A 26472-nucleotide genomic window follows, 5' to 3' on the forward strand; every position below is an offset into this window, starting at 1 on the left:
TACAAGATTTGGAAAAAAAAACATGGTGAAAATAGTTACTTTGATGCCACTGTAACATATTAAAAATAGGTCATAGAACATAGCATAAAAATTATGCACAAAATATCTACGTACATACAAAGTATGTAAGTTGTCATAGCTTCATTCTGACTCTTTACCAACATGGATGTGTTTTACACTTACCATGGACTGAAAGCCATGGAACCACAGCATGGTGAAAGGGTAGGGATGGTAGATTGTGTGAGCTTGTATGGATTTGCTCTCAGTTGGCCATGCAAAGGCTGTGACTGACCGATTGGTCGAGGCATCAGGTAGGGGCCAGGCCATAAGTCAACTGCTAAAAATTGTGTGGGTATGATCACTAGCAAGTTTTGTCTGTTCTTCTCTTCCTCTACATGTCTTCATCAGACAAATACAACCCTTCGAAATGTCCACTCTATGATGTACATTCAGATGGAGGCTTAGACATAAGTAACTGTGCACATGTGCACATGAAAAGGTATGCAAAAGTAAACACATACTTTAGACTTGATTGCAAAAACATGCAGTACAGATGCCTCGGCAGGAAATTATGACATGGGGGATTGCTTGTGTCATTGTCAGAATCAGAATCAGCCTGAATCAACTCTGTGTGACAAAGGAGTGCCTAATTTACCCACCAGCAATCCAATATAATGGCGCTACACTACCATATTATCCAGCTGTCTGTGTGTTCTTGTTTTCTTGTGCAACTTGAGGAATGACTGTAAATGACTGGGGTCTGGTTTTATGTGTCTGGGTTTATAGGGACTGCATTGCTTCTGTGTTTCAGTTTCAGTACTTTGCAAAAGTCTTGAGCCCCCCCCCTATATTTATATAATTTACATGATAAATAATACATAATTTGCTATTACCAATCAGTTTTCAGGTGGATTTGTATGTCTCTCGTCCTTGTCTGCATTCATAATTCCATTAATTTTGACAAGATCCCCAACATCACTGGGTGAAATGTAGCCTAAACCACGACAGAGCCTCCATCATGTTTAACAAATGGCTGCATACACTCACTGTTGTACCTCTTTCCCCTGACCTCCTTCATACATGTTGACAATGAGAGCTATTGATCAAAAAAAAAAAAAAAAGACAAAACAATCCAGCTCCTTGGAAGCAAAAATAAAGAAAGCGGTGGGTGGCTCGAGGCTTTTCCAAATTACTGTAGTTTGTGTGTTTTTTTGTGTCTTCTGGTGTATGTTTCTTCATGTAAAATAGATACACAAGTATATATGCATGTTTGTGCTAATGTCACTTATTCAAATGTGTGGTCTGGCTCAAAGACAGTTTGAATTGAGTATCTGCAGAAGCATGCCACCAGTCCTTTGTTATCCATCACATGAAGTGACACTGCTGACTTCAGTTATTGATGGTGTGTATGCTAATTCCTTTTCTATCACTTTAGAGATGAGAAGTTGATACTGTGAATAAGAAAATGTGGATGGCAACAAATCTGCTCATTTACTTTTATGAATAGTTTCTTCAAACTATCCTGAACTGTCCATCGATCTTTCCTGATGGGCTTGACAAAATATGGTCATACTACACCAATGAATTTCAAAAATGAAACATTTTAAAGGGGAAGTATTTTGATAATTTCGGTAAGTGTAAAGATGTTCATTTGCAATGCAGTGTCAAACTATTTGTGTAGTGAAATAAAAGTTTAAGATAAGCCTCTTGTATAGGGTCCTTAGTAATTCCGCTTTGTCACATGGGTTCAAATGGATCTGTAAACAAAGTACGTAAGTGAGCTTGTTTGGTATTGTGTTCTCATTTGCCCAATTAGACCAGCAACACTGTGCTCTCCCTAGGTGCTAACTTGCTAAATGGGAAATTACACCATAAAGATAAGGGAGTGTCGGAGGATAGGGTCTCAGAGTAGTGCTTTCAGCACGACTGCGCAACACAGCCTGAGCAGAATTAATGAACCCTCTGTGGCGGGTTCCTGATGCATTTTTAAACAGCTCCTTTTCATTCCTGCAATGACATTTTGATTGCATTTGTTTCAGCAATAACTTTATGAGAGAGAGCAAGGATGACAGACACAGTAAGGGAGCGAGAGAGAGAGAAAGCTCACATCCCCTAAAAATAAATACATCACTGTTCCGCCAAAGTGACTCTGACATGAGTTGTACAGACAGATATCACATTTAATATGAGGACAGAAATAATGGGTTTTTCAGCAAACTGTAATTTGATAGCAACTGGTTATTAATACTACGAGTGATTGTCATGAATTCTAAGAGCAAATGCACATATGGCCTCTTACTGAGACAAAATCATTTAAATCGTTAATTCTTTGGAAGTCTAATGCAAAATTAAAAATGAAAAATCTTGTATCTCCGTGTGTGCTTTTTTTGTGGAAAGTTGACCTAATCAGTTTAATGTGTATGAACTGATATGTCAAAATTCCTTTTTAAGTTTCCAGCAATGCAATCATAATGCACAGAGCGATATGGTGTACGTTTGATGATGAGGGCAAGAAAATGGTTTTAATGACTTCTAAAATTTATAGCGAACACAAAAGAAAATGTATAAATATTACAATACAATACAATAATACACTACTGTGAAAGGGTTACCCTGATATTTTAATTGATGAGATTTTGCAAGGTACCTTGGGATAATAAGCACCACAATGTCTGGTTACACATTGTTTTTAAATTCTTTTAATTGCATCTTCCTCACTCTCATCAGGGGTGGTGACCCTAGAAGTGGAGTACGGGGTCATTCTCTTGCAGCATCCTTTGAAGCCCAAGCACCTACCTCTCTCTCCATCTCACCAGCACTTTGTGTGGCCTTGAATTGCAAATTGTTTTAAAATACGCATAATGAGCAGGGTGAAAAAAAAATGTTGAGGATCTTTCTTTTTTTATTTCTCTCACTCGGGCTTTAGCACAATGGAGTGAGTTAAGATTACTCAATTAAATTACCAACAATTATTCTACTTACTTCTACCAGTGTATGCATAATGAAGGAGTGAGCAGAGTATGACCAGATTATAATGATGATAAGTTAGGCTATTGTTTGAAAAAGGAAATATGTGTAATTATATGCAGGAGTGAAATGTTCACACTGGCAGAAGATGCACTGATTGTATAAATGCCTTTTTTCCTTTGATAGTTGGCTCCCATGGATACAAATCCTTGGTTCTTAAAATACAGCCAGCCAGATTGGCTATCTCAGGTTTTGTGGCACATTAAGTAACAGCATGTTTTACAAGAATATTTAAGCTTATTTAGACTGAAAACAGCTTTGAGTGCCATTAAATCTCAACAAAACAACAGACAACAAAACACCTCTTACTTCTGAACTAAATAACACAGAACTACCACTGTGTTTTGGTGACTGCAGACCAGTGCAGGCCAATACTGTTAACATGTTTTAGCAATTAGTTGATAACCATAGCAATTGTAATGCTCTTTTAAAGGAGATAAACTGTGTCTGGTGGGCTGTAGGTAAGAATCCACTGAATGCAACACTGAGGCTCTTTCGATTTCTTTGCTTTTATAACACCTTCTAGTATAGATGAACCATAAATGGTTAAATTTGACCAACTGGTCGGATTTCTTTTTTTTCGAGCCGAACACTTCATGTATTCAGCTTTAAAAAACTGAGCTTGCTGGAAGAATGTCACCCCAGAAAAATGCAATGATTGAATTACTGGCTGATGAGCAAATTGCAGACTATCAAGCTACTAGTCACCAACAGAATTCAAGTAGCTACTTGTAGCATCAGTGATTGCTGTAAGGTAAGGTGTTGCACAATGTTAATCAAGGAGCTTACAAATACATTCTTTAAAACCGAAGGTTTTAACGTAGCTGCAATAACTGAGTGCTGCAGAGGCCTGCTTGCTCCAGCACTGAAAAAGTTGAACTATGATGTACTATACTGGTCCAGTCTAAGCAAACATAATGGAACCAATCATGCATTTGAAACATTTGGCATCTGGAAATGTGTATACCTAATGCACTAATGTGCAGTATGAAACTCCAGCAACAACCGTCGCTGCTAAACCATACATTTCAATTGACCCACCTAAATCGCGCAGGTAAACTCATTTACAAAGCTTGCAGATTTATCAATAACACTTAATACTGCTACACAAGCCAAGAGGTCAAAGCTCTGCCACAGCAAGCTTATTGTCTCCTCTCCAGTTTTGTAAATCTAGAGACACATTGTCCCGCCGTTATCAATAACTGACTCGACATTCCCTTTGACATCTACACACTGGACAAGATGGCTACACACCATTCTGAGAGGCGATTAAACCCGTCTTTGGGAAAGCCACAGTGACATCATTGGTGGTTCAAAAGCCGTCTCTAAACTCAAAAAGAGCATTAGAATGCATTTCATGCTTGGCTCACTGAAAAGTGCAGAGCTGAAATTTACACCTTATTTGATGTCCGTCTCCCTGCTGTTAATTGGTAAAAGGATCCCTGACCCTTTTGATCTCCTCCACAATCCCCTAAATGCCCAAGTCTGCTAAACTGTTCGGCAGGAGATATACCAGTTGCCCAGCAATGTAAAGAGTCTCTCTCTCACTCTCTCACCCCCCCCCTTTGCTTTTTTTTTTTTAACTCCATCCTTTTCGGCTTTCTTGCCTTTGGTTTACGTCCAGGCTGTGGAGAAATAAGAGATGACAGTTGTTACAGATATGCCGGTTTAATTACTTGTCAGCTTATAGCCCATATCTCTGCTGCCCAACGCTGAAGCTTAACTTTTTCTAGTAGCTTAAAGCATGACCAGCCTCCGGTGCTTTAGTATTTAGCCATAAAACCCAAGAAATCTGAAAGATAAAAAAACCACGAACAGCTTTTCTAATTTTATGGGGGAAGAGTGGGCAGTTTTCTGTCACTGTTGGAATTGGCTTTCTCTCTGTTCCCCTCTGTGCAATAGTGACAGAAGAAGAGGGGGTAAAAGAGAGAATCTTGTAGAGAATGAAATTACATCACATGAAGGAGTGCATTGGTGTAGGATAAGCAGAACATTTCTTATGGCTTGTGTGCCACTGTTGACACTTTTAAGTCTGTTTGCAAATTGATAGATGTGCTTGAGCCTTTTTTTCTTTTTTCTTTTCTTTTTTTTTCTTCTGGAGGAGGGCCATCCCAGACTCTCAAATCCAGTTAAGGGTATTTGGGAAACACAGCTGCTTATTTTTCAAGCCTCCCCACTTCGATCATGGCGAGTGTAGATGGCTGTGCCTCTTTATCTACATAGTATTGATTGCAGAAGTCCCCAGATCTTAAATGGTAGGATGGACACCATTCTTCTAAAAGATATTTCCTAATTTGGTGTTTTGATGACGGCACTCAATAGTGGTATAGAAAGTGTCTGTCCAAACTCTTCCTTCGGTTTTCAGCTCGCGCTGTGAAGAACATAGCATGTTTTTATCTTCATCATAAGGCTGAGACACACCTCATGTTCTGTAAATGAGAGCATCATAGAATTAAGGTGATCACGCATTCATCTTTTCCTGTCATTACAGCAAAAACAGCTAAATGTAGGATCAAACTATCAGTCCATACTAGAAATAAAAACTGAAAGTTGTTTCACATTCAAGAAATTGAATACAATGTGAGAATTCTTAGACATGGAAATGTTCACATTTTGCAAGGCTAAAAATGATAATAATTGGAGAACAGCTATGCATTTGCTTTGGATGTCTGTCAGCATGACATTTTCTGTTACACATTAAGGTACGGCAGACTCCAGTTAGGGGCTGTTTTTTGAGGAAACGGAATGCAATTTTACAGAGCCACACAGGGACAGGGATAGATGGCAGTGTGCTGAAAGAGCAGCAGAGTTTTGGACACATGCCTGCTAAGGGTCCATTGTTTAGGGTTCCCTGAATGTTTATCCCTGGCTTTGTCTCCCACCATGATACATACTTTCCATTGAAGCAAAACAGATTATTTGTTTCCATAGTTTCACCATTGCTCAGTTTTGCCACAAAACACAATAGGCTTAAATGGGGAAAAATTAAGAAAAAAAAATAGATTACAATATTACCTGTTCTTTTCTCCTCAGTGAAAATTATACTCACAGTTCTTTGTTTGTGAACACACACACACACACACACACACAAGTATATATAGAGGGCCTTTGGAGGGACACAGGTGAAGGTTATTTAGTGGTGTTTGGTGGTTGCAACAATAGTTGACAATATCACTCTGGCTTTGTCTTCTGTTCCCATTATTATTTTCATTAATTTTCTAAAGTTCTTTAAAATCGAATGGACTTAGCATAGATATATGCTAATATCTGCTGCCGTGTTTTCATATAGTACTTATGCACTTTTAGCTTCAAACAACATGGAATTGAAATTAGACTGTGGGAAAATACCAGAGTGAGCATTGTGATAAGAAATATATAAGTACATTGCAAGTGCACACTAAGGAATATTTTCTGACCAGAATCTATAGAGCACAATCTCCTTTACTATCCTACAAACATTGCTGTCAATGTGTATGTATTACATATTCACATAAAACTGTATCATCACATTACCCTCATGTCTCATTCTGCCTTATAGCCAGCTCGGACTTAACCCACAAATCGTGCTGATGATCACCCTGCATCACCTGAGCAGTAAGGTATTATTTTTGGCATTATTTTATGGTCATCATTTCAATGGATTTTAGAATGGATCATAAAGCAAAACAGTTTGCGGCTCTCTCACGGACCCTCCACCTCATAATGAAAAGCCGGGATCACCTGACTGCAAACTCTATTTACAAGCTCACATAATTCCATTGTGGCAGTGCTATCAGAGTAAATACACTTAGCCCAGTGATGCATAACCATGTAATAAATGAAAGCAAGATGAGATAGAGGTCACATGACTGCAGAAACACCTTTTAAAACACTTATTGTGCCTTATAGCTGATGTCCAAAACATGTTGTAGGTTATTACCAGTTGTGTGAAAGATAATTAATAGATCATTTGAATGAGAAGCTGCCTTACTCTCACAGTTGTTAGCACTGACCTTCACAGGTACTTCAAGAACACCATTCGGAGTGTTATTTTCTATGATCAGAATTAAATTGGAATTCTGCCTTGAAGGTGTAGAATTATAGGAATTATTTTAGGGTTACTGTTCATAACCAACATTGAACCCCAACAAAGGGTGAGTCTAAATAGAGAGTACTCTGTGGAGACTACGAGCCACACATCTTATAGTGCAATGAAATGTTAACGAAGAATCATTCCTTACCTGCTTTATATACACAGGGATGCTTAAGAGAAGAATATTTGTTTATTCTTCGTATGAAGTGAGGTAAAGTTGTTTTCTTTAAAATGCTCCAACCTAACCAAGGGGATATTGGATCCTGCTAAAAAACAAACAACCAACCAACCCACTAAATACAGTATAGCCAGCCTAAATAAATCTGATGAAGAAATATGGAAAAACTACAGCCAAGACACACCGACACCAGAACACACATATCAGATATTTTCTTTCTCTGTCCAGCGAGTGACTAAGTGAGGGAACGGGCAAGGGATTCTTTTAATATTGCTTCAAGCAAAGATATCCCATTTAGACACCGTTCAAACAGTTATTAACGGTATTGATTTATGTTTGAGCGATTGAAAGCCAGGGGAGGGAGATGAAGTCAACCATCATGACCTCTTGCCTGAGGAAGGAAAGTGTCCTGACACAGATCACAGCTGTCTCACGTGTGAAACTGCTCCTGCCTGTGACATCTTAGATTACTGGAAGCAGAACACATCATGACAACTCTCAGTATATGATAGAGAATTCGAATTTACATTGTTTTTGCCCTATAGAAGCACACACACACACACTTACACAGATTTTGAGAAAGATCACAATCTTCCTAAATAACAATCTGATCATTTAAGACTGGTGAAAAAGAGATTTTTTTCTTATGTATGCATATTAAAACATTAATTTTAGCTATCCTATTAACATTGGAAAGAAAAGTGTATTATTAACAGTAGTTAATGGGTAACAGTGAGCATTAATAAAAAAAAAAACAATCTCTGCTGAGAAGGATTGTGTATGTGTGATAACAACAAAGTTTTTGTGCAGCACAGCAAGCAGTTATAACAAATAATTAATTCAACATTAGCACATTATTTTTTTATCCCCTCTTTTTAAATTCTTGAAAACGGCAGCTGACAGTATGCCTCTTAAACAGCAAATTCAATATCTTTTTGGCAGTTTCCCCATCTCAGCTTTTTGGTCTACATCCCATTAACTCAACTGGAGGAGCTTAGCATACCAAATCTTTTCTTAATTATTTCTTATGCATTCCTCAGAACCTCCCCAGATTTGTAATCTCGCCCACCCAAAATATGTGTGGAGATGGCTAAAAAACAGCACAATAGAAGATCATCTATTTCAAAGGCAGAACTGAGCTGTTAGAGATCATAAAACATTAGTGCAGTATGTCATTAGGTTATTACGAGCTTATGCGGTAATTATATTAAATAAATTACCACACAACCATTTAAAGAAAGTAGCAGTTTCCAGAAATAGGATTTTACAGCTCTCTCATGGTTTGCCCTCAGCAACCAGCCACAGGACCAAAATGTAAATTAAGTTTTGTGACCAAAGAAGAGAAAAGGTTTTCTTTATCTTAGAAAGGAAGCTTTGGAAAATGTATTGGCCTTACTATGTCCTCCTCATTATCTTTCAAAAGGTGGTTCAGCTATGCAATATACGTTTTAAACATTCATACAGTTTGAACAAAACGTTGATGATGTCAGACATTTCCACTGATTTGTGATGAGTGCGCGTTTGGTGTTATGTTGTGTTGGGGGGGGTCAATTGTGTATTTGAACATGGTTTAACTCTTCTCAAAACTCCATGAAGACCAATTTTGCATCACCTGTTTGAAGAGTCAAAGTTTGCCGGTGTCATTTACATCTGCTATAAGAAAAAAAACATGCCGTAGACTAATTGCTGGTTGCAGAAAATCGTCAGACAAGTGGCATTTCAGGCAACTATACTTGCCCTCCGTGAGTTATTGAGTTCTGTGACTGAGAAAAAAAAAAGAAGAAGAAGTTTCTCAGAAATCAAACAGAGCCAGCAAATTCTCCACGGTCAAAAGGTTAAGCTTTTGATCCGAACAGAGAAGTGCTTTGAGGAGAGAAGAAAATAAATATTGTTAAATGAATACATGTTTGCATTCAACCTTACCTTTCTGCAGAGCACACACTCTTTGAAGTCTTGTTCTTCCGAAACACTCCCATCTCATGGAGTCCAGGAAATTCCCTACCATACTAGTGCCTAGATTAGAGGTAGTAATCCAAACTAACCCAAGAAATTCAAAGAACAGACTCAAAACTAATATTTGAGCTCATGTCTCACAAGTGAGCCTATTGTTGTTTGTGACTCATAAAACGTGGGCTGTCATGTCGGATCTGCTTATGATAGATAGAACGATTTAGGTATAACTGCTGATCTTTTACAAACATGGAGAACACTGCCTCAAAGAATTCTCATCTAATGCTCATCATGCCCGTTGCAGTGTGTGTGTATGTGTGTGTGTGGTGTTGGCTAGCTTTGGTGCTGGGTGCATGTTTTAATAATGTGCTTATTTATATGTCTAACCTCACATGAACAACACTCACCCATATTCAGTGCATGTACTCATAGACCACACAGTTCATCTCGTGTGTATGTGTATGTGTGTGTGTGCGTGCGTGCACTCATGTGCACGCGCGCGTGTCACATTGCTGGCCTCACTTTCAGGGTCGGCTAGGCGCGAGAGCTCACATTAGCCGGAGCCCATAGAAGATGATTCCAGATGATTCCTCAGCACGCCGCTGTCAGAGGAGGCCATGATGAATGAAAGGGCTCCGGTGGGCCTCGCTGTTTATTTAGACCTCTTGTTTCTGACACAGTTCCCGCACAAAAAAAAAAAAGAAAAAAAAAAAAAAAAGAAACGCCAGAGCTGAAGTGTCTCACTATTAAAACATAACCTTACCAGACAACAATCAGCCACCAGGAGCTTTCACCCTCCCCTTTTTCCCCAATCCAACAGAAAAGCGTGATTGTTCTCCATTGTGGAACTTGGGACTGAGATCTGTTCAAGACCAGCAGTGAAGGGCAGCCAACTGTGGCAGGCTTTCCAGTACATTAGGAGTATATGAAAGAGCAACTGACCAGGCTTAGATTGATACGGCTGTGTCTGCACAGGACAACATATGGGAAAGCAGTAATCCACTCTCTGTGCTGGAACTGTGGGTATTTGTCTTGGGGATTTGAGTATGGGGGAGACAAATATTGATGGCTGTGCAGTCCTGGAAAAGAGTACAGACAGCTGCTACTACTTTCCTGATGTGTGCCCCAATAAATAATTGTTTCCTATTTGTCATAACCTCTTTTTATATCTTTACTGGTAGAGAGCTGCATGCGAACTTCCTCCCTTTTATATGCTAGTGCATTCATAATGCATTGCTGCTTTTGATCTTTATGTAGCATTCATGTAAAACATTGCCTCTTTTGCTTGTTGCTGTTTTCCTCCTTTTTTTTTGCATCATTTCAGGTTCATCTTGTCACGCCTCCTTCTAAGCATATGTTTAACCTTTGGTTTGATTGTCTGTTAAGATCATGACAAATCAACGTTTCGGAGTTGTAGTGGGATCATATACAAAATAAATAACATTACTATTCAAGATCGGTACCATGTTAAAAATGACTGAACCCGAGATGCTGTGCCTTAAGATATCAGGTTTGCGCTTTGTTTTCTTTCCAAAATCATAAATATGTTGGGGGAAAGATGGAAGGGCTGACGTTCTTTCAGCGAGAGAGAAAAATAGCTGAATAGGACGTGATACAACAATGTGTTTTTAAGATACTTCAAAGACGCCTTTCATTGAAGGGTTTTCTCAACAAGCTCAATTCCCTTGAAGAATAAATGTTGAGGAATAGAGCATGGCAAAAAATACGATCAGCTCACTACAAACATGCATATTCAAACAGCAAGAATTGACTGCAAATCTCTTTTCACGGGGGAGAATGCGCCCGTTTCTCTCACATTTATTAATTCAAAAATCCTATTCATGGCAAAAGAATGGAGGTGAGTATAATTTTGTATTTTGTCAAATGTGATCAAATTAAATTGGAAGCAGAATGCATTCTGTGTATTTATATGCTAGTTTTTCAGAAGTGGTGTCCTGGTTTTAAATCCCCAAGTCTCAAGTGGGCACATCACAAAACCAACACAGTTTGGCAGCAAGCTGGCAGTCTTTGCTCGTATGAGGCCCAGAATTTAATGAGCATGAATAATGAATACTACTCAACATGCTGGTGACTGAGTAGGCTGCCAGTTATTAGGTCAATGAAGGCCTTGTTTAGCAGGGAACACTCACTGTCTCACTGAATGATGGACTCCCACGATCCCGCAGATACTACACACTGAAAATAACTTTTCTAATGTGGCAAATCAGTGGTTGCCGACAGACATATCACACCAAATTTAAACTGAATCCTTCATTACATTTGAACCAATTTTAATCAAATGCTGTCCTTGCCTATTTTGAGCATAATGGTATTGTATTGAGTGTAGCAGGAATATTTAAAACTCAAAATTGCTAACTGATTTCAAGAATGTTAAAACTTTGAATAAATAGGGTACTATCCGCTACTGAGCCATAGAGATGTCTTCTCTACATTATTCCTTGAAACTCGGCAAGCAGTTCTCAAGCTGTGCTATTTATGTGATTGTCTAACTCTGCTCATCTTCAGGGATTAGATTATTATATCTGTATTTTCATAGAAAATGTAATTTATGTTTGGATGAATTGTTCCCAGTATACCGTATCATGCACCACTTGAAAACATTAGTCTGTCCTCTATCTGTTTCTTCAGTGATAAGTGTATTATATGAGTTGTAAAGTACATGCTATCTAGAACAACCCGTTAAATGCCAAATTCCAATGCAGGGAGGTGCATTTTTTTCCCCCTGCAGCTATAACTCCCATGCAATAGATGCTATGCTACTTCTAGAGGATTTAAAGGATAAAAAGAGTGAGGTGAAGAGAGAGAGAAAAAAACAGGAAAGAGGGAGAGCATCCAGCAAGAGCCATGGTATGCAGATCAAATGCTCCAAATCTGTCAATCAAAACAGCTGTCATCTCAACAACCACAACATTGAACAATCTGATGATTAATTATTGACAGTCTCCGTCTTTGTTGCTTTCTCACACCTTATCTCTCTCTCTGTCTGTCTCAGTGTCTTTCCCTTCCCTCACTTCTTTTCTTTCACAAAGATTAGACACAGGCTCCAACATGAAAGCTGCCGACCTGTGTTTGGGTCTGTCACAAGTGATTTTGCTGCTGGTGCCACAGCCCCTCCTTTTAACGGGATATCCTCTCTCTCTATCTCTATCTCTCCTTCTCTGTCTGTCTCTCTCTCTCTTTCTCTTTTGCTCTTTCTGTCTTTCTTATCTTCCTACCCTCTGTTGCTATAGCACCTGCCAGGTCGCCACAGGGACCCTCATATCTCCACTCATCCTCCGGCTCAACCCCAGTGTCGATTCTATCCAACCCAGCTTCATGTCAGAGAAAAGCAGGAGTAAGACCCCTTGCTGTTTAACACTCCAGAAGTTAACCGGGGTCTCTCTCACTCCTCTTCCTTCCTCTCCTTATTCATCCTGCAGAAAGACACTATATTTTCACAACTGGAAATAAAAAAAAATAAATAAAAAAAACTGGCAACATGTTTTGTTAGATAATGTTAATAGTTAATTTCATCTGATTTTGAGTGTGACAACATTCTGTTTAATTACACACTTTCAGGTTTGGATGCCAGGAAGAGTCACTTTGGGTGAATTATCTTATCAGTTATCTGTTAACTGTGTAAAACTGGATATGCTTATGTTTTCAATGTTAAGATGAGTTTTGGCAATAAATATGGCATAATCTACCTTAAAGCTAATACTCATGTTTAGGAGATTATGACAGTGTGTCACTATAAGCCGAATTTGTTCTTTTACTTTACTCTGTTTTAGTTAAAATATTCCTCTTAATTCACAGTCAACACCAGTAAGCTTTATATTTAGCAAGATGACATCAGTGTAGTAAGTAATTTAATAATAACAAGAAATAATGCTAAAAATTATTTAAAGCATCATTATTATTGGTCCAATAGCAGCCAATTAATATACTGAAATGTCTTCAAGACAGGTTAAAAAAATATTAATAAATGGGGAGTCTTCCTGAAGATCTTACAGCTGCAGAATTAGTGCAAAAGCAACATGTGAATTTGATCCTGGTGACTGTGTTTTTACATGTATGGGGAAAAAAGGAAATATTAAGTGTAACTGTCTATTTTTTTAATCAGAAAAATACAACTTATTTTACTCATATAAAGACGCCACATTTTCACCATTTCTCAAACTACCAAAAGAAGCATCTGTAGGGAATTTTCAGTTACAAACAATGACTGTTCCAAAGTTGGCTAATGCTAATTTAATAACAATTAACAATGTAAGTGTATTGTAATTATATTATGAACCAGTTTGAGTGCAAAACACTTATTTGTAACTTTTATTTTTTTAAATAAATTTTTATACAGTGAATTATTACTACTTCAGCCACTAACTGATATCCCAGTGATAATTATGCACACTAATATAAAGACAAATGCAAATCAGTGTCATTTAAATACTTTCTGAAAATAAATTGACGGTCCTTATGACAAGGGAGAGTATGATAAAACAGAACAGCATTTCTGTTTGTCAGGTAGTTTAAAAAAAAGAAAAAAACCCTCTCCCTGTCAGATGACATCCAGTCACAAACATAGTGCTCTGGGCCCTGGCGGAACCACAGCCCATCCAGGTATCAACCCCTTTTCCTGTCTCAGGCCATATGTTTCTACTATTTCTGTCAGTAAAATCACATTTACAACAACCGCTGCTGGTTGTTTACAGAAGTTAAAGCTCCTCTGATACATCCCTGCTTATGTTTGCATGCTTTTTGGCCCCATAGATAATACATGAGCTTGCTGTGCTTGCTTTTTTTTTTTTTTTTTTTAACGAAGGGGAGATGCTGCCATATGCATGGAAGAATAAACGAAGACCTAAACTGACAGCACCATCTGCCAAACACAGTTGACGTCAAGAGAATGGCCCCCACTCAACATTTTGCCCGGCTCTCAGGAGGATGCCACATTGTCATCAGTGCTAATACTAAATATTAATAATTTGTTGACCCCAAAGTGTTTAGAAATCACTGATGCAGACACACATCACCCCTCTGAACGGCATATGCAGATGTCAGGTGAGCGCCACCGGACTGTGCTGCTTGGAGTGTGTATGTGTGAATGTGTGGTGTTTTTCCTGGAGCTCAGAGACTAGACGTCTTCTACAAGGACCATCATGAATATTACATTGTTCCACATACCCACATAGCTCCTCCTATCTGCCTCTCATACACTCACATGCACATTTTCACATACAACTATCAAAGTGAAAACGTATTGTGTTAAATGCATTAAAATGTATTAATTTCGGTCACACACTTAAATGAGTGAAGAAAGGTTATATATCATACACATCCGCATAATAAATACATATTTTCTTATTATTGCTTAAAATTCAAATTTTTCACTTAATGCAAAGCATTTTTTGGGCTCATTTTAAAAGTCTGGTATGAGTGTTAAATCAGGAAGCTGCAACACTACTGCAGGTACAGATCAGTGTTTACACTTTGACCAAAAAATTAAAATTTGATCAAATACCTTTTTTTTAATCATTGACATTCGCTTGATTTGCAAAATAATGTGTAAAATTACATCATAAATAAGGACAAACTTCTGTCTGAATGTTCTGAACATTGAAACTGTTGTTGTTCTCACAAAGTAGTGCCCCACATTAAAGCCCTGTGCTGACAGTTACAGTGATGCATGCTTTCAATTTTATTACAGAAGCACCTGATTAGGCAATATTTACACAATATTTATTAACTATTAAGTAACAATATTTAACACTTAAATCATGTAAACATTTGCAAGTAAAGATGTCCATGTCTATATTGTAATAAACATCTATTACAGCATATCTATAAAAGATGCTTCTATGCTGTAACAGGGCCATATTTAAAAAAAAAAAAACACTGACATTGATAATGATTCCTGATGGACTTCTCAGACCTGACATATCGCTCCAGACACTAGATGCATTTCACCTTGGCATCTGCTGTGATCACTTCTGTTTTCCTCCCATACATCTTTATTAGTTTGTAACTGATGGGGACACCGCGGGATGTCACTTGATGAGAGGCGCCATGTCAGTGAGACTGATTTATTCCCAGCATTTGCTCTGCGGTCGTGCCAACTGACCTAGTCCACTCCGCTCCACACTCTCAGACCCTAACATCTTAGACAGCTCTGCTTACCCTCAGAATATGTCTCATCCCACAAAGATGCAACTTTATATGTAAAACACCCCGCAAGTCATTTCATAGATATTCGATTGAAATTTGCTTGAGATGCAAGTCGGTGATCCGGTGAGTGATTTCAGATGCCATCAGCAGAGCTTTGATCATGAATTATTGCAGTACGAACAACCACACAATTCTGTTTTAATCCTCAGATCACAAGTCGGTTCATATGGACAACACGTTTTAGATGTTTGACAAAATATAGTGAATAGCAAAGCTACCAGCTCAGTGGATGTCTAATATTAGGCTTATATCATGTTACTAAAATCTTTTGAATGCTGTCATTATGTTCAAACATTGACTGTAAATGGTGATGGTAAACAGAGAACCAGCAAGCCTGAACTTTTTCCTTTTTCTAATTGACAGAAAGCTGCAGTAAAGTACTTTAAAATGTTTCTTGTGTGTGTATATACATTTTACTTGCATGTGTCATTTTACACAAAAGTCCCACTGCAATCTGTTACGGCCCCAAGTTTATGTTCAGTTGTCATCTCATGTCAAACAGACCAATTTATTTGTTTTTCACTTCAGGTTGATGTCTGTCAGAGGACTGAATCATTAAAATGATTAGCATATAAGTTCCTAACGACAGGAAAACTTGACTGCCGTTGTTCAGGGAGCAGTGGTTCTATTACCGAGCTAACATAAGCTTTCTAGGCATTTATTCCGTCCCCCCATTGATTGCAGCAAATCACATGGCTGAAGTGTATTTGTTGGCAGACAGTAGTGGCAGACACAAAAGCATGGATGGGTGTCAGCTTTTAATTGTAACTGTCTTGCAGAATGGGTGTTGTTTTAATATCCTGTATAGATTTTTATGTAATACACTTACTTGTGCAAGGCAGCCCTGAGCAAGAATCAATTCAGCCCAAAGGATACCGTCCTCCTCCCCTTAAGTTAAAAGCCAATCTTGTTTTAATGATGCATGAAGAAATATTCAAGCATTGACATTTCACTGTCAGGTTTCTTTAGAAAAATCAATTAAGATAATACAGCTTTGACCCAGTTATCCAGTTAATGCTTATTAGGGATGTAATATGATTTACTGTCAGCATTTATAATTCTTTGCATCTCATCCCATTAGCCTTGTGACTGTTTCATAGAGCGCCGTACAATGGTCACTTCTAGGAAACTACAGTCACTAGGAGCAGATAAAATGAAGTGGAAAGGAGTAATGACATTGATTGGGATTGGTGGGCAGGTTAAATGCAAGCCCCCGAGGCATTCTCTCACTCTCTGTCTCTTTCTCTCTTTCTCTCTTGCTTCCCCTCTCTTCATCTTCCACACTGTCTACCCCCTTCTGTCTTTTCTTTTTACACCAACCATAACATGATGGAGTGTATGAGGAATATTGCCCAGCTGCAAAACTACACATTTATCAGTATCACGGGAATTCACCGGGGACATTTATTGCCATTTAGATTAGTACCCTTAATTATCCATGTTGGCTACCTGTTATGCCAATATATTTAGTTTATGTGCATTACTGTTTTTTTTTTCAGACTGTCCCTTCATGCCACAGATTCACAAAAAAAAAAAAAAATTACACCCGTAGTATAAATAGTATATGTTATACTGTATTTATCCTCTATATCTACAAATAGTGACATCCAACTTTAAACTGTGAGCTAATTATTCACAAATCCATACAAAGAAGTGCACATTCGCTGTCCTTCGGAGATTAAATTACACATGCAAAGAACCGTCATTGCTACAGAAGCCATGTAGAAACAGGAAATCATTCAGACATCAGAAACCATGGTCTGAATTATCCACCAACTGCACAAAACATTTCTTCTAACATAACATGATGCCTGTAAAAGAAATAAAAAAGTGAAAAGAAACATATATCATGCTGAATTAGTACTCCTGTGCACAGCGGGAACAAAAGGCACTATGTCTCAAGGGGCACTGTCAAACATCATACAAGTCTCCATAACAGAAAATGTTAAACCTGTTTTACATTGCTATTTTTTTTCTTTGCTGGATATGCCAACATTCTGTGTTATAAGAACTAATTGTCATGTTGGAAGGAGAAAGTCAGGCTTTGAGTCATCCTTCTGAACTCTTTTCAACTTTATGGCATTTCATACCTGACAGCTGTGGACCAAAGAGGCTACAGTGTCTCTACTTAAAACAGTAATGGAATGGCATTACATCTGGAGCTACTGATCCAGGAAATATTTGGACACCAGAGGCATAGATTACCAAGAGTGAATAAGTCCTAATTTAAGTTCAGATTTCCATAGTAAATGTACTACAAGTGTTTGACTGTAAATAAAAAAATAAATAAATGCAAATAAATACTTGCTTGCTATTTTAGCAGACAAGTATTTTTCTTTGTGTGTTTGTTGTCAGCTTTAATGCAAACTACACAGCCTTGCTACTATCTTTCTAAAGGCCAGGGGTTAAATGTCATAAAAAAAACTGACACCATTTTACTCTGCCCTTTTAAATATTCTAAGAAATGGATGCACTATATAGGGGATGTTTTCCATCAGCACTAAATGAAAATGTGCCAAATAATTCCGTGTAGGAGATGGTGCAAGCAAAAAATGATCCCACGTTTATATTCTGTAAACACGTGTCGAGTAACTATAAATTTTCTACTGTACCTCTCAAACCAAATGAATTTGTAAACAGAATGTACATAGAGTCAGTAAATGATTGTATAGCCTACAAAGCTGTTGCTAATTGTAGTTTTTCAGAGACAAAACAAAACAGAGGAGAGCTGTGGAAAAGTGTACAAAGGGCTCCTGTTGTTTTCATTTAAGATACATATACTCAATTACAGTACTTACAACTGAGGAATATGAAAACGGCACATTTAAACCAACGTCTGTGAGCGAATTCCCTAAACGAGGCTTCACTCTTTATGCACTCCTGTTTCACTGCTGTTTTGTCTTTTGCTCTACTTCGGCAGTTATAGGCCAAAAAAAGCCCACATCCCTCCCTACCAATCTAAATGGATATCGGTAAACCATGGACACAAAGGCATCATCTGCCTGTTTGTACAGAGCAGCAGAAGCCACTTTGGATCCTGAATCTCAATGGGCTCATAGTGCCTCCGACGCCCATCTGTTCCAAGCCAGCCAGCGAGCCACTAAGCAGCAAACTTTGATCCCTGTGTAGATTTTTTTCCAAACCCATCCGGATTTTCCTGCCCCTCAAGAGCCATTGTGCGGCTGCCCTGGAGTACAAATTCTAGATTCATTATGAGTGTGGGCGGCAACCTTTGTATTCCCCAAAGCACAGATGTATGCACACAACATATTGCTATTTGGTAGCATAAAAGCGTAAGCCCATTGTTTATTGTTGGTTCATATATTACAAGTAGCTCTCTAATGCAGAAAGCAGAGCAGTTGCCATGAAGTACTTGAGCTTAACATTAGCCATTAAAGATGTACTTTTTTTTCAGCATCACTGATACTTGACCTTACCACCTATTTGTTTCATGTTTTCATGTTGGTTTATTGGAGAAAGCTTCAATTAGACTGTTGTTTCATCTGCAGATGACTACATGCTTGCATAACATTCTACATTTGATTAGGGGTGTTTTTAATTAATTATTATGTATCGTGTGCACCATTTTTAACAAATCTTGCTCATTGTAACATGCACATTTTTTTAAATATTACTATTATTTTTTTAAAAAGTAAATAGATGCTTTGCTAAACTCATTTTTTTTTTCTTTTTTGGTTGGCAGAATATTTTTTGTGTGTACCTACCTACCTTTTTGGAGAAAAAAACACCCAGGAAAAAACAAAAGCAAACAAACAAACAAACAGAAACAACTGTCAAAATTATCATATAGAGTATATGGGTGTTTCAGCATTATGTGACAGGCAGGCATTATTCTAAAAACACATTATTATGTAGAAAAATATCGACTGATGAAAAAAAAATCATATAGTGACACCTCTAGATTTTTTTTTTTTTTTTCATTTTTAGAGACATGGCAGCAACATTAGCATTGGTCATTAGTGGCAGACACATCCATGGAGTGTCGAATACAGAGGCTCATACGCAGACCCTATTTGGTTACCTCTGTGACAGGCTTGTTCAGGACACCAGAAACAGCTGTCCTGGCCTGTGTGAGCCGAAATAATTAGGCCTGTCATCTCAGTGCTCTGATTTCCCCTTCAGCCCGCTCCACAAAATGCTAATATTTTGCTTTCATTGTCACATTCACCTTGACACGGATATTGCCTTGGCGCATAACTGGATGAGATGACTCTAAATTTGCATTGTTCGTTCTAATAAATTTGCTTCCTCTGTACCTCATGGCAGGACCCATCAGATAAAGTCTCCCGGAGTGTCATCAATCATGGCCCAGGCTGACAGACGGCTTTCGCCTTCATTTGTTACATAGAGGAACATGCTTAATTATTTGTACTGTAATTAGTTGGGAAAATGTCAGGAAATGTCAACTCTCTGTTCGCTGTGGAAGGGCTCTGCTTGAAAGCCACAATGACTGAAGTGTCATTAATGCCACGTAACAAGACGAGGATCAGCTGGGGGAAGCGAGAAAGGGGGGGAGGCTTCTTAGAATGTAATCATGGAGAGAGTTAGAGGAAGACACAAATCAGCAGTGCTAGCTAGCATGATGGGCATCTTATTAGCCAAGCAGCCAGCTGCATTTTTCAACCACATCTTGTTTCCCCTCGCTTTTCTCACACTGGCACGAAATAAAGGCAGCAAGTGGGGAAAAGAAATGAAGTCAAGTAAACAATTCCGGCTTCCCACTTGCTGTCAAACCAGCCGTACTTTGCTATGGTATATTGCCTGTCATAAACAGGCAATATGCCAGATACAAAAACAATGGAGAGGCTTCTTGTTTGAGCCCTCCTTGCTAAAGCAGAACTTTTACAGTGCAATTAATGGCAAGTCACACTGTAGCCAAAGAAATGCTATCACTTAACTGGTTAACAGGGTATATCTGTCGACATAATAACAGCTTTGGTCTACCCCTGAAGCAGAGCCTGTAATTCTAATACATCTCTAATAAAATTACTTCATCACATTTCCTTCCCTTAATTATACAAAATAATTATTTATATCAGAATTAGTGGACAAAGTCATTAAATAACCTTCACAGCATATTATATCACCACTAATTATTGCATTCGGCTTCTAGCATCTGTGAAATACATATTTTAGTGCCTATTTGTTTTTGCGACAATCGGCTAATCTGTGTGGACAAGCCACTCGAACACTTACCCAAATGGCAAGGTAATTTACACTTGTTTGAAAAGAGGGGAGGAGACAAAGGGAAATGGGAAACAGGAATCCCGTGAGGGACATCTTTTGTTTTGGAGGAAAATATGTAGCATTATGACATCCCAAGGGGGTTTCAGTGGCCATTCGTCTTTTCAGGGCCTCACAGTGGGAGCGTGGCAGAGCAAGGCTCAGCCTGCTACCTTGCCCACCGACAGGCACTGATGGTCATCCAAGAAGCTCCTTAATTAGCCTGCAATCTGGCAACGACCCGTGTTCCTGAGATGTGGCAGCCCTGTTTAAATATGATGCCAGATGCAGTCCCACCTTCAGCATGTCATCTCATTGTCCTAGGAAGCCATGGGGAGAGAGAGAAAAGGAAAGAGAGAGCACAACATCCCACAACGCAGCATGTGTTATGGGATGTTGTGCTTATTCTCCCTTTCCTTGTTCCTGTTATGCTTTCTGTCTTCTTGCACTGACACACCCAGCAGAGAGAGACAGACATCGAGACCTGAGGTGCCCTCGACCTTGAGAAGTGACACAATTTAGGCTTAAAGATTCCACGCAAAGTACTCCAGAGTCTCACCAAGAGACTATACAAGTGCAGTATATGCAGCCACGTGCAGGCATACATGCAGCTAAACTGAAGTAGGGCTGTGAAGTTTTAGTGCTTCTGTGACAATACTTGATGAGATTATGTGCTTTTGCATCCACTTAATTTTACCACCATCGATAGATCTAACCCTGTGGCTTAGGCGCATTCCTCCAGCTCTGACTACTTTCCAGGACAGAAGCTGTGTGAATACTGAAGCTAAAACTGGAAAACTGCACTCAGAGAATATATTAAATCCAACCAATTTTGACCTCCTTTTTAAGCAGACACACTGTAATACTTGATATTAGACTAATCTGTGATTCAATATGTAGAGCATGAGTAGGCATTATCTAAAATGGTGTAAACATGTCCCAGAGCCTTCTAAGATTCCCGTCTTATAATAGTTTTATTTCAGAACATATAAATACTGGATATGCTGTAATACTAACAGCAGCGTCTGTTCAGTTTTTCTGCTCTGTGCTTCCTCTAGGATTTAGGCTGCCACAGCACACAACTTTGTGTTGCTGCACTTATAGTAAACGTGGATGTGCTCAGGTGACTCAGATTTATTTATTTGATTTAATGAAATGTTAGGACAGGTCTTCTATGGCAGGCAGCCTTTCCTGAAACACAGTGGCATAACTGAAATCAACCGAGTGCATCCTTTATAGATCAGAGTGTAAAAACCTTGCTTCTTAAGGTGGGATTAAGGAGAATGAAGAAGAATTACAAAAGATGCACCTAAACACAGCACGCTCTTGGCTAACGTATGAACAGCTAATCAGTGCGCCTGATTTTGAATTCATATTTTAGATTTAATACTGGTGTTACTAACACACCCAAACCCCCGTCCCTCCCACAGAAAAAAAGAAACAATCCAGTGCTCGCACTTGTAGTGTTTTTCACCCACATTATGTTCAATATTACCCCTTTTTTTGAATGTATCTGGATCCATCTGTTGATGGATCTATGCAAATTGTCCATACATCACCATATGTCACACAGATTTATCAACAGGGACAAATGGCATCAACTTGAATGCAAAGTTTGTATCTTGAAACCTCATTTATTTGTTGCTGCGTATGGAGAAGGGAGATAATCTAATCAATTTTCAGAGGCAAAAGACGATGCAAGAACAAAAAGGCGAGGTAGAGGATTGAATACAACATTAAGGAATATTGAGACTATCCAATTGTTTGAGCCAATGTAAAATGCCAAAGCCTCTTAGAACATGGTAAGTCTTTATTCAGTAATACATTATCATGCATATTTCATACATGGAGATTACTAAAATGGAATTGTGTGTCTTTCTGTTGTATGTCTTTATAATTACACCTTGAAGCCATAGCTGATTTTTTTTCTTCGTTTTCCCTCCATATTCATGAAAAGCAGACTTGTAATTTGATAAAGAGAAGCTTGTGTTCTCAACTTCATTCAAACAGCATCATGGTGCTGTATTAAAGTGGGCATCTGTGTTCTTGTGGCATTAATCTCTTCAAGCACATTCCAGCTGCTGTGATGTGTGAGAGGGAGATAAGTCTTAAACAGTCTAAAGCTAAGCAAACCAGACAACTCTATTATTGGCTTCATAATTGCTTAATTAAACTTTTGTCACTAATCATTATGAGGGCAATAGAGCTGTTATACAGGCTTTCTGTCGAGCAGGAAAAAAAAAAATCAATAAACTGTGTTGGGGAGCTGATCCCCCCACGTCTCTCTCTCTCTCTCTCTCTCTCTCTCTCTCTCTCTCGCACACGCACACACACACACACTCTCTCCCTCCCTCCTCAATCTTTTTGTCCTCCGCAAATGAAATTCATTGCTGCCGGTTAGTGATCTGTAGGGCTGGAGCTCGACTGATATGAGCTGCCATCACCATTTGAATTGAGGGGTATTCAGTAGCACATGAATATGAACAAATGGCAAACATAAATCTCTTGCATGAAGTACACCTTCTATCCCTTTATTATGGAACAATTGACCCATCTAAAATGAATTCTAATGCCAAGGAAAGCATTTAGATTTAAATTACACCGTGGGTCCCCTGGACCTGAGAGATGACGGCATAAAAAAGATTAATATGCTAATTATTTTTTTCCTCCCCTCTCTTTATTCCTCTTTTCGACATTTGTGTAGGGTTACTGTGAGCCTTGTAAATAAGATGACTGTTTTGTCAAGGAATGACTGCGAGGTTCCTTTCCGTAAAGTATGTTTTAGATCACTGACATGTGACATTATCTTTAGTGGGGTTCTTTGTGCATTTTTCCCTTTATTGAAGCATTTTATAATGCGTGTGTTCAGATGTGCGTTCAGTATGCAAATAATTATTTTCTTGCTGCTGACCCGGTAAGTCCATCAGATGAAAATATAACACGATGCATACTGCAGGTTTCCCCCCCCCCCCTCTCTCTCTCTCTCTCCCTCTCTCTCGCTCTTTTTCCCTGTCTAGCTCTATGGGAAATGTTTAGTGTCCCTCCAGAGCAGTCTGAAGCATCCTTAGATTGGCCATTACAAGAGCCACTGTTCATTCCAAGGTTCTGCCAAAGGATCACAGTTTAAATCATGTTGTGTTTTATATCCTTTAATTGGCCTGGCTTTGAAAAAACAACTTTTAGCTTTGGATGTGTTGCCATAGGCAGCCAATTGGCAAGAGCGCAATAGGGGCAAAAGCCTCATTTCATAATTTGTAGGCACTTTAAAGTTGGCTAAGCCTCTGTGGTAAATTGAAAAGTGTCCAAAATGTAAGAAGGGAAAAGGGCTTTTTGACTGTGCATCACCATGAGAATACTTGACGATATGGTGCAATATGTGCCTTATCTTGCAGTTACTGCAGATATTATGTACTGGGAAACTTCAAGTGACTTATAAGCTTTTATATGACATTACTTGATCGAACCAAGTTGTAATTTTACACCACTGCTTCAAGTCCAACAAGATTTCATTAGATTGCATTTACAGTGTTAGAAAGAGTAGTACTTCCTTGTCTACTAAACGAGTACGCCTCAGTGCACTTAGATTGGACTCAAATGGAGATATTGAGACCAAATAGGGAATCTAAATGTAGAAATCAAGCAAATCTTGGCTGCTTGGTAGTCTAGCAGTGACAAGCAGACAGCACAGGCCAGAATGCCATCTACAGTTTGCTGACAACCATCTTTTTTATGTTTTTTTTTTATGCTGCCTCTACACTGTTGCTGCATTCCCAACAAAAATTACATGAAAAATTCTTCAAACCTTGACCATCACTGTAAAGCTTTATTCCACACTTAATTTAACAAAGACAAGTCACAGTTCCTTACAAGTTTCATTTGTAGCCCTGGCACATACAAAACTGATACAGAAATACTATTTTAAAAGATGAAGAAATGAACCTAGCACTTCAAATATTCTGGAATACAGTCACTAACTAATACTCAAAAATGCCATGTAGCTTTTAATGACTTTACTCTGGAACACCAATTATTGTATTGCAAAACTCATTATGAGAAATATTAATTATAACAAACAAGAGGGAAAAAAAGTTATCCTTGGTTAGTCTAAAAACTTAAAAATTTTCATTTAATAACTTAACTTTCGTCACTTAATGAATGGCATTACTTTCTGCAGCTCAGCTGACAGTGAGAGACTGTGTTAATGAATTGCTTCGAAAGCATCAGAAGACAGACTTAATTACAGAGCCCACAGTTCTTGCATTATTATGCCATATATCCCCAGCTGAATACAATTCACCAGCTAGATAAACAAATTTCATGGCAGCCTTTATGGCAGTACTTTCTGGCCAACCATTGATACCAGTGTTTATTCGCGGGGCTGCGTGAAGCGTGGCAGGCATGAAAATGTGGCATTAAAAGTGAAATCCTTCATTTTCATCTCATTAAAAAGGGGAAAAAAGGGAGTAAAATGCAAATACACAGCAATGTGCATGTACATTACTTACAACTCTTCCATAGTCCTTACAATGCTTCATTATGTGGTTAAGTGAATGAATGAAGAAAAGTGGTCTGATGGTGCACTGTATGTGGTGACTGATTTAAAATTGCTGGTTTGTCACATGAACAAAAAAATGCATAATTACCAGATGATGTTTAGACAGAGCTTTGTATAAGAACCAGTTCCACGAGTCTTGCATCGCTGTTGCCCTTCAACTCTGGCTCTATAAGTTCAAAAATGCAAATCTAGCATTAGGATACTTACATGCATGTAACATATTTTGGTTCTGAGAACATTTATTTCTGCTCCGTCACCATGTCCAAACAGCTGGGGCATTGTGCATTACATATGTGTGTTTGTGTGAGTATACGTCTAGTTGTGTGCACCTGTGATCTTCTGTGCATTGTGACTAAACATACACAAATGCATGCATCCCAAAACTCTTCCTTCCTACTTTCTAAATGTGTTTATGAGTATCCAACAAGGAAAACACTGTGAGCACTGGCAACAGTGCCCACGCCCTGTGGCCCCGCCATTCCTACACCACTCATTTTCAGTCTGGGGAGTTCAGCCTTTGTGCAAATATCCATTTCTGACTCAAATAATACAATGAGTCAACAGACCGCTGTATTTTACACAAATCCTATAAAATTATAGGGGAATATGAGTCCAGAGGAAGTATGCACTTCATTCTTTTCAGGGTTGTTTTTTGTGTCTTTTCTTCTTGATTGATGTTGTTTAATCACAATGATCATAAAATATTAATAAGCTTGATTATGTTTTTTATCTCAAAATATTGTCCTTTCTCGACTTAAAGAATTGATACATTTGTGAAATTCAACATTATCCTTTGTTTTTTGGGGGTTTTTTGCTAAGCATTTGCCATATGCTCTGTTCTCTGATTATTATTTCATTCTTTCTTTTTTCTGGATTATTTAGTTAGTTTTACCTGAGATGTCACATTTTAGTTTTTGGATGTGTGCGTGTAAGTACAACAGACATAAGCGGAAATCATATAATAGCACGTTTGTTTCTCCTGTAATCTGTAAGTATTCTTCAAAGAAAAAAAATGCTCACTTCGTATTGAAACATGTAATTGCTAGCTTGACAGCTCACAAAGGTATACCCAGGTTTTTGGCTTGATAGAAGTAGCCTGGTCAATTAAAATAATTATAGTATTTCTGTGATAACTGCCAGGTCTGGGAATTTTAGAACATTTAAGGATTTGCAGTTGCATATAATTGGAGCTGTGAAGTCCAACTCCTTTTCTCATAAAGC

The sequence above is a fragment of the Oreochromis aureus genome, linkage group 11, assembly GCF_013358895.1.
Source record: "Oreochromis aureus strain Israel breed Guangdong linkage group 11, ZZ_aureus, whole genome shotgun sequence".
NCBI lineage: Eukaryota > Metazoa > Chordata > Actinopteri > Cichliformes > Cichlidae > Oreochromis > Oreochromis aureus.